The sequence below is a fragment of the Nansenia antarctica genome (genome assembly GCF_963989245.1).
Source record: "Nansenia antarctica genome assembly, chromosome: 3".
Lineage (NCBI taxonomy): Eukaryota > Metazoa > Chordata > Actinopteri > Argentiniformes > Microstomatidae > Nansenia > Nansenia antarctica.
The window spans coordinates 69,687,588-69,698,171 of NC_137688.1; positions in this window are offsets into that span (position 1 = coordinate 69,687,588).

Genomic DNA, 10,584 nt, shown 5'->3' on the forward strand with positions numbered 1-10,584 from the left:
AGACAGACAGAGACAGACACACAGACAGACAGAGACAGACAGACAAAGACAGACAGACAGACACAGACACACAGACAGACAGACAGACAGGCAGACACACAGACAAAGACAGACACACAGACAGACAGACACACAGACAGACAGACAGACAGAGACAGACAGAGACAGACAGACAGGCAGACACACAGACAGACAGACAGGCAGACAGGCAGACAGACAGACAGACAGACAGACAGACAGACAGACAGACAGACAGAGAGACAGACAGACACACAGACAGACAGACAGACAGACAGACAGGCAGACAGGCAGGCAGACAGACAGACAGAGAGACACAGACAGACAGACAGACAGGCAGACAGACACAGACAGACAGACAAACAGAGACAGACAGACAGGCAGACAGAGACAGACACACAGACAGACAGACAGACAGAGACAGACACACAGACAGACAGACAGACAGACACAGACAGACAGAGACAGACACACAGACAGACAGACAGAGACAGACACACAGACAGACACAGACAGACAGACAGGCAGACAGACAGACAGAGAGACACAGACAGACAGACAGACAGACAGACAGACACAGACAGACAGAGAGACAGAGAGAGACAGGCAGACAGACAGACAGACACAGACAGACACAGACAGACAGACAGACAGACAGAGAGAGACAGACAGACAGACAGACACAGACAGACAGACAGACAGACACACAGCTGCTGGTCACACTGCCTCTCAGTCCACTAGTCTGGGGAGTTTAGACAGCCGGACAGCACCAAAGGTCCAAGGAGAACTTAGCATAAGCAAGTTAGCTTGGTAGCTACTGTAGGCTTGCAACAGGGCATTGGTTTGTGACGGTCAGATACGATGACACCGGCTACCTAACGCATGCACTTCCGGACAGCAACGGGATGAAACGGAAACGGATAAACATCTTACCTGCCTCTCGTTAAGTCTGATGTCTCGGCTGAAATCACATCTGAGCCTGCAGTTTACATTTCTGCAGGTTTACTGTTAATGTGTAATGTGTTTCTGGGCAAAATGGCTACACTTTGTGAAAAGGGGCGGGTCCTGTGCTTGTTCCGGCTGTGTGATTGGTGGACGGGACTCGGGCATGCTTTCAGGAGGATAGTGACTGGACGGCTGGACGTCATGCCCGGTGGTAAGGTAGGTAGGTAAGGTAGGTGGACCCGAAAGACCTGAACCCCAGGGAGACAACTCAGTACCCAGGCCAGATGGAACACCACTCCAAACCCAGATCAGGGGGGTGTTCCGTCAACGTCGCTAAAGGGAAATCCAGGCTTAATAAAAAATAAAGTCTCGCGAGATTTATCAAAATAAGTCTGGCTTTTTGGGGGGGAGTCTAGCGAGATTTAGCTAAATAAGCCTAGATTTTCCTTTAGCGACGTTGATGGAACACCCCCCTGATCTAACACCACATCACCCAGAACCAGACAAGATCCAACACCTGATCACCCAAACCCTCATTTATTTTTGATTGATTTATAATCACTTGGATTTTTATCTCCATGTCAATAAACAAGTGTATGTCAATAAAACACCATGTCAATAAAATACAAAAGGCTTTTATTAGGAGTCATTAAGAATGAATGAATGAATGAATGAATGAATGAATGGTCTTTATTGTCATTGATATAGTACAGGTACCAAACAACGAAATTTGGGAGGGGGGGGGGCTCCCCTGGTGCTAGGAAGGAAAAAAACTAAAAACAAGAAGGGAAAAGAGCTGGTTTACATAAATAAAGGCTATGTACACTATCCACTATACTATACTATACAAATAAAACACTGTGCTGTACTCTATGCTATGCTATACCTATTCTAACATTTCCTATCTCTGAACCTTATGTACCCTAGGGTTGTCATATTGCACATAGTGTTATTGCACATTCATTTAAAGTGTCGCAGTTTGCAGGTTTGAAATGTTCACAGTTGTGTTTCAGTATTGCACTTGATTACAATCTAGTAGCTGCCATCACATTGTCTAGATTGTCCAGGGCCTAGAACCTATAGGTCTTTGTTGTGTTCAGGGCCTGAATGGCCCTAGGGTAGAAGCTGAGCTTCAGTCTATTTGTCCTTGCGAACATGGTCCTGACAGACAGAGTGCACTGTTACCCTACACTAGTTACTACCTACTACCTACACTAATTACCCACCTACACTAGTTACCCACCTACACTAGTTACCCACCTACACTAGTTACCCACCTACACTAGTTAACCACCTACACTAGTTAACCACCTACACTAGTTACCCACCTACACTAGTTACCCACCTACACTAGTTAACCACCTACACTAGTTACCCACCTACACTAGTTACCCACCTACACTAGTTACCCACCTACACTAGTTAACCACCTACAATAGTTACCCACCTACAATAGTTACCCACCTACAATAGTTACCCACCTACACTAGTTACCCACCTACACTAGTTAACCACCTACACTAGTTAACCACCTACACTAGTTAACCACCTACACTAGTTACCCACCTACACTAGTTACCCACCTACACTAGTTAACCACCTACACTAGTTACCCACCTACACTAGTTAACCACCTACACTAGTTACCCACCTACACTAGTTACCCACCTATACTAGTTAACCACCTACACTAGTTACCCACCTACACTAGTTAACCACCTACACTAGTTACCCACCTACACTAGTTACCCACATACACTAGTTACCCACATACACTAGTTAACCACCTACACTAGTTAACCACCTACACTAGTTACCCACCTACACTAGTTAACCACCTACACTAGTTACCCACCTACACTAGTTAACCACCTACACTAGTTACCCACCTACACTAGTTAACCACCTACACTAGTTACCCACCTACACTAGTTAACCACCTACACTAGTTAACCACCTACACTAGTTACCCACCTACACTAGTTAACCACCTACACTAGTTACCCACCTACACTAGTTACCCACCTACACTAGTTAACCACCTACACTAGTTAACCACCTACACTAGTTACCCACCTACACTAGTTACCCACCTACACTAGTTAACCACCTACACTAGTTACCCACCTACACTAGTTAACCACCTACACTAGTTACCCACCTACACTAGTTACCCACCTATACTAGTTACCCACCTACACTAGTTAACCACCTACACTAGTTAACCACCTACACTAGTTAACCACCTTCACTAGTTAACCACCTACACTAGTTAACCACCTACACTAGTTAACCACCTATACTAGTTAACCACCTACACTAGTTACCCACCTACACTAGTTAACCACCTACACTAGTTAACCACCTACACTAGTTACCCACCTATGCTAGTTAACCACCTACAATAGTTACCCACCTACACTAGTTAACCACCTACACTAGTTAACCACCTACACTAGTTACCCACCTATGCTAGTTAACCACCTACACTAGTTAACCACCTTCACTAGTTAACCACCTACACTAGTTACCCACCTACACTAGTTAACCACCTACACTAGTTAACCACCTACACTAGTTAACCACCTTCACTAGTTAACCACCTACACTAGTTAACCACCTACACTAGTTAACCACCTACACTAGTTACCCACCTATGCTAGTTAACCACCTACACTAGTTACCCACCTACACTAGTTAACCACCTACACTAGTTACCCACCTACACTAGTTAACCACCTACACTAGTTAACCACCTACACTAGTTAACCACCTTCACTAGTTAACCACCTACACTAGTTAACCACCTACACTAGTTAACCACCTATACTAGTTAACCACCTACACTAGTTACCCACCTACACTAGTTAACCACCTACACTAGTTAACCACCTACACTAGTTACCCACCTATGCTAGTTAACCACCTACAATAGTTACCCACCTACACTAGTTAACCACCTACACTAGTTAACCACCTACACTAGTTAACCACCTACACTAGTTACCCACCTATGCTAGTTAACCACCTACAATAGTTACCCACCTACAATAGTTACCCACCTACACTAGTTAACCACCTACACTAGTTAACCACCTACACTAGTTACCCACCTACACTAGTTAACCACCTACACTAGTTAACCACCTACACTAGTTAACCACCTACACTAGTTAACCACCTACACTAGTTAACCACCTACACTAGTTACCCACCTATGCTAGTTAACCACCTACAATAGTTACCCACCTACAATAGTTACCCACCTACACTAGTTAACCACCTACACTAGTTAACCACCTACACTAGTTACCCACCTACACTAGTTAACCACCTACACTAGTTAACCACCTACACTAGTTAACCACCTACACTAGTTAACCACCTACACTAGTTACCCACCTACACTAGTTAACCACCTACACTAGTTAACCACCTATACTAGTTAACCACCTACACTAGTTAACCACCTACACTAGTTAACCACCTACACTAGTTACCCACCTACAATAGTTACCCACCTACACTAGTTAACCACCTATGCTAGTTACCCACATACACTAATTAATTACACTAGTTAACCACCTACAATAGTTACCCACCTACACTAGTTAACCACCTACACTAGTTACCCACCTACACTAGTTACCCACCTACACTAGTTAACCACCTATACTAGTTACCCACCTACACTAGTTAACCACCTATGCTAGTTAACCACCTACAATAATTAATTACACTAGTTAACCACCTACAATAGTTACCCACCTACAATAGTTAACCACCTACACTAGTTACCCACCTACACTAATTAATTACACTAGTTAACCACCTATGCTAGTTACCCACCTACACTAGTTAACCACCTACACTAGTTAACCACCTACACTAGTTAACCACCTTCACTAGTTAACCACCTACACTAGTTACCCACCTACACTAGTTACCCACATACACTAGTTAACCACCTACACTAGTTAACCACCTACACTAGTTAACCACCTACACTAGTTAACCACCTATGCTAGTTACCCACCTATGCTAGTTACCCACCTATGCTAGTTACCCACATACACTAGTTAACCACCTACACTAGTTAACCACCTATACTAGTTAACCACCTACACTAGTTAACCACCTATGCTAGTTACCCACCTATGCTAGTTACCCACCTATGCTAGTTACCCACCTATGCTAGTTACCCACATACACTAGTTAACCACCTATGCTAGTTACCCACATACACTAGTTAACCACCTACACTAGTTAACCACCTATGCTAGTTACCCACATACACTAGTTAACCACCTACACTAGTTAACCACCTACACTAGTTACCCACATACACTAGTTAACCACCTACACTAGTTAACCACCTACACTAGTTACCCACATACACTAGTTAACCACCTACACTAGTTAACCACCTACACTAGTTAACCACCTACACTAGTTAACCACCTACACTAGTTAACCACCTATGCTAGTTACCCACCTACACTAGTTACCCACCTATGCTAGTTACCCACCTACACTAGTTAACCACCTATGCTAGTTAACCACCTACACTAGTTAACCACCTACACTAGTTACCCACCTACACTAGTTAACCACCTATACTAGTTAACCACCTACACTAGTTAACCACCTACACTAGTTACCCACATACACTAGTTAACCACCTATGCTAGTTACCCACCTATGCTAGTTACCCACCTATGCTAGTTACCCACCTATGCTAGTTACCCACCTATGCTAGTTAACCACCTACACTAGTTAACCACCTACACTAGTTACCCACATACACTAGTTAACCACCTATGCTAGTTACCCACCTACACTAGTTAACCACCTATGCTAGTTACCCACATACACTAGTTAACCACCTACACTAGTTACCCACCTACACTAGTTACCCACATACACTAGTTAACCACCTACACTAGTTAACCACCTACACTAGTTACCCACATACACTAGTTACCCACCTACACTAGTTACCCACCTATGCTAGTTACCCACCTACACTAGTTACCCACCTACACTAGTTACCCACATACACTAGTTAACCACCTATGCTAGTTACCCACCTACACTAGTTAACCACCTATGCTAGTTACCCACCTACACTAGTTAACCACCTACACTAGTTACCCACCTATGCTAGTTACCCACATACACTAGTTACCCACCTACACTAGTTACCCACCTATGCTAGTTACCCACCTACACTAGTTACCCACCTACACTAGTTACCCACCTACATACATCATTGTATACCTTATGCACTGTAATGAGTTAACTGACTGCCCGTGGCCTTTCATTCAGAGTCATCCTCTGGGAATGTGAGAGATTTCTACAACTCATCCAGTCGCCTCTGGACAATAGCTTCCTTATCTCTACGCCTTGGCTGTCTGTCCCTGTTTATAAACGGCTGTAATGGTAAATGGTAAATGGACTGCACTTATATAGCGCCTTTTTTGCTGCTCCAAAGCGCTTTACAACGGCCTCTCATTCACCCATTCACACACCAGTGATTCCCGCAGAAATGAAATATACTTTGGGGGAACGACTCGGGGCGGGGGGGGAAATGTTGAGATTTTTTTTTCTCAATTCCTGCATTCTAGTGAATTTTCATAGTAACACTGCACTTCAGACAATCTACAACTGGTGATGGTGTCTAGGTCTTTAAGTGTTAAACAGCTGAGAGCAGTCACTGCTGTTGTTTGTGGTCTTCTTTCACACACACATCTTACCAAGTGTGTATGAACATCCTCACAAGTTTTTTTTACTCGCTGAGCACAAATTATACTTTGGGGGGAGCCATTATACTTTGGGGGCCCCCCAAAGTATTAACATGCTGTGGGAATCACTGCACACACATTCACACACCAATGGCGGCAAGCTGCCATGCAAGGCGCCGGCCCCGCTCACTAGGGAGCAATTTTGGGGTTCAGTGTCTTGCCCAAGGACACTTCGACATGTGGCCAACACTGATCTGCCAACCTTGTGATCATTAGACGGCGACTCTACCTCCTGAGACACAGCTGCCCCTCGTGGGGGGGGGGGGGGTGTGTCACAGTGGGACCTACAGACCAGAATCACTTCACTTCACTCTCTTTATTGCAACAAGATTAAATAAAGACGTTTTTTTTACTTGATCACACCGGACCCTGAGTGTAGACTGGCGTTTCTTACAGTACTTTCAAAGCTGCTCCTTTGTGTAGATTGTCAGTGAAACAGTCCCGAAACGCACCGAACGACCTTCTGATCTGGCCTGGTCAAATAATAATCATAATAATAATAACTTTTTATTTGTTTGACACATTTGACCACGGCGATGGTTATGTTTCCTGTCAGCGTAGATGGTTAAAGGACATCTGGGGGGTATTCCATCAATACGGAAGGAAAATCCAGGCTCATTCTGTTAAATCTCGCGAGATTTAGCAAAAAAAAATCCAGGTTTATTTTTTATCAATCTCTAAATTCTCTATCTCTAAGATTTATCTAAATAAGCCTGGATTTTCCTTTAGCAACGTTGATGGAATACCCCCCTGTCTAAACTGTCCAGGTCATTATCAGTCCTGTTCTTATGAACTCTATCACTCGATTTGCATTTTAGATAACCCCAAATAAAAAAAACACAGGGCTCAAATATAATAACTGTGAAAGAAATTATATCATAGCCATGGACCGTCCCCTTATAACAACTTTATTTGAAAAAAGAGTCCAGAAATTCCAAAGATGTTTAAAGAAAAAAACAGTCCCAATAAGTCCCCCGTCCCCCCCACCCACGCCCCCCACAACCCCGCCCCTCGACGACATCCCAAGTAAAACAGTGTACAGTACTAGAGTTCATTTTCTCATTTATTCAACTTTTTTCTGGCGATAATCTTTAAAATAAATGTTTCAATTTTTTTGCGATTGAAAAAAGCTTGAGCATAGGCTGATACAGAAGGGTGACAGTACAGTACAGTGCTGGGAAGAAAAGACAACAGACAATAATAATAGTAGTAGTAGTAATAATAATAATAATAATAATAGTAATTATCATAGTAATAATACATGAGAGAGGCAAGAATTGAGTAAGTAAAAAAAAGGAAAAGAAACAACACCTTTTCGCACAGTTTCCCTGTCCTCTTGTTTTGCTTTTTGCCCATTTCCCAACCCCCCCCCGACCCCTAGCCCTTGACCCCTGACCCCTAACCCCTACAGACCGCAAACGATTGTGGGATAGGTGCGAAGTAAGATGGCGGTAAATGGCTGCCATAGTGTGCCTGTTACCTTCTCCATCCTTGTAGCCCTGTAGGAAGTGTGTAGGGGGGGGAGCCAATTTGGGGAGCCAATTTGGACCCCACCCCCCACCCCTCTTACCCCCCCCCCCCCTCCGGGTCGGCCATAGGCACTGATCTAAGGTCAGTTTCTTCCTGATTTTTATTTATTTTTGCAGGGCAGGCACTAACAGTAAGCCTGTTCATACAGTATACCTGGAGACTAGCATCTTCCTCTTCTCCTATCGACAGATCCTCTATCCACTCCTCAAACTCCTCCCACCAGTGTTGCCAGATGGGATTGTTTTCCAGCCTAACCACACAGTCTAAAAACCTGGCTCCCACTCGTTAACAAACCCCACTGATTAACCCCCCTCAGATCAAAGGTCAAAGGTCAAACCTATAAGACAGAATAAGGCAAAAAAATAAAGTAAACTTTAAGATGATTGTGTCATTGTTCTCTCTGTCTCTGTCTCTGTCTCTCTCTCTCTCTCTCTCTCTCTCTCTCTCTCTCTCTCTCTCTCTCTCTCTCTCTCTCTCTCTCTCTCTCTCTCTCTCTCTCTCTTTCCATCTATGTTTAACAATGGCCCAAAAAAAAGATACAACAACATAATAATTTGACGATTTTTGGATTCGCTCCTGAATCATTGTTGGGGTTGTATTGGGGTGGGGGGGGGTGAGAGGGGTGAGAGGGGAGGGTGAGAGGGGGGGGGGGTGAGGGGGCAACAACAGCCTCACCAAGCATACAGTACACAGACACAAAATAATAATGCATCACAAAAAAATGAGACATGGATATCATGGACACACAAATATATACACCCATGCACACACACACTACTGGCACATGCACATACACACACACTCTCTCTCTCTCACACACACACACACACACACACACACACGCACACGCACATACAAAAAATACGCACATGCACAAAATCGGAAAAAAAATCTCAGGAGGGGGAATTCAATGTGGGAAACACATCTCATACAATCCGCCTCAGACCCTCCTCCCCCCCCAACCCCCCCTGCCAACCCCCCCAACTCCCCCCCGCCCCCCCAACCCCCCCCAACCCCCCCCAGGCCTGGAGAAGAAGCCATGCCAGAGAAGAAAGACATTCATGAACACGAGAGGTGCTGAGAGAGAAAAAGCTAAAAAGGGGTTTTTCACAAATCCATGACAAATACCCCAGCAGAACATTAACCCCCCCCCTTCCCCCCCTCCCCCCCCTCCTCCCCCTCTCCCCCCCCTCCTCCCCCTCTCCCCTCCTCCCCCCCCTCCTCCCCCTCCCCCCTCCTCCCCCCTCCAGCGATTGTAACATGAGAGGATTGTAAAATGTGACAGCTGGTGAAAGCGGGAACAAGTCGGCAACCAACCAATCGAAATGTTCAGACTTTTATTCGGAAACATTTTTAATAAATGTCAACGTTGCCGACCAAAATGTGCGGACCTTTATTCTGAAAAATGTACATACATTTCAAAGTCGTTGAAAATCAAAGACACACGCTCGCTAGTCGAGCCGCAACACTGCAACAACGCAATGGATTGGGTGAGTAATCCCCACTGCTATCTAGTTAACTAGAACACTACTTTACATTGTTAGCAAAAGCCAGAATCCAATATTTTGTCTTGACTAGCGAGTTGTGTGTCGTTGATTTTCGACAACGTCGACGTTTATTGACATTTTTCTGAATAAAAGTTTGTCCACACATTTTGGTCGGTTGCCGATTTGTTCCCCCTGTCTCCAGTTGCTGTCACACATGTTGACTAAGCCAGAACGCTCCTAACCTACTTGTGCTCTCCTCCCTCCCTCCCTCCCTCCCTCCCACCTCTGCTCTAAAGGCACTGGACAGGTGAGATCTAGGGTTCCTACCTGTCCTATTCCACCTGTTCTAGAAGGTATTCCACCTGTTCTAGAAGGTATTACATCTGTCCTAGGAGGACTAACATCTCCTGAAGCTCACTGAGACATGGCCTACCTCCCTCCCTCTCTCTCTCTCTCTCTCTCTCACCTTTGGCCTGGTAAGAACTAACTGCATTTCCCATAATCCCCTCCTCCCCTTGGCACACTTGCCTCTTTTTTTTTTTTTTTTGCTTTTTGCCCATTTCCCAACCCCCCCCCCCCCCGACCCCTAGCCCTACAGACCTCTACAGGCCGCAAAGGATTGTGGGATAGGTGCGAAGTAAGATGGCGGTAAATGGCTGCCATAGTGTGCATACCTGTTACCTTCTGAATCCTTTTAGACCTGTAGGAAGCGTGTAGGGGGGAGACAACATGGGGTCATTTGGACCCCACCCCCCACCCACCTTACCCCCTCCCCTCCCCTCCCAGCCTCTCCATAGGCA